The sequence below is a fragment of the Carlito syrichta genome, unplaced genomic scaffold (assembly GCF_000164805.1).
Source record: "Carlito syrichta isolate Samal-C Ts95f unplaced genomic scaffold, Tarsius_syrichta-2.0.1 Scaffold288233, whole genome shotgun sequence".
Lineage (NCBI taxonomy): Eukaryota > Metazoa > Chordata > Mammalia > Primates > Tarsiidae > Carlito > Carlito syrichta.
This window is the reverse complement of record NW_007232329.1, coordinates 21,006-21,258: the sequence shown is the minus strand read 5'-3', so window position 1 is coordinate 21,258 and position 253 is coordinate 21,006.

Below are 253 nucleotides of genomic sequence, written 5' to 3'. Positions count from 1 at the left end.
CCCCGAGCGCTGCCAGGGATGGTTACCAGGTCACCAAGGGCAGCCCCGCATCCTCCCGGGGCAGGGAACTTGGGTCCTCTTTACCCACGTGCCTGTCATTTGCACGTCGGAGGACGTCTCGGGGTCCCATCCCACCCCAACTTGGCTTTCAAGCATGCATCCAAGCCCTGGCGGGGCCAGCCACCTTCCCCAAATCCGCGTGTTCGCCACTCCTGCCAGAGGGACCGAATCCTCGCCTCGACGTCCCCGGAGT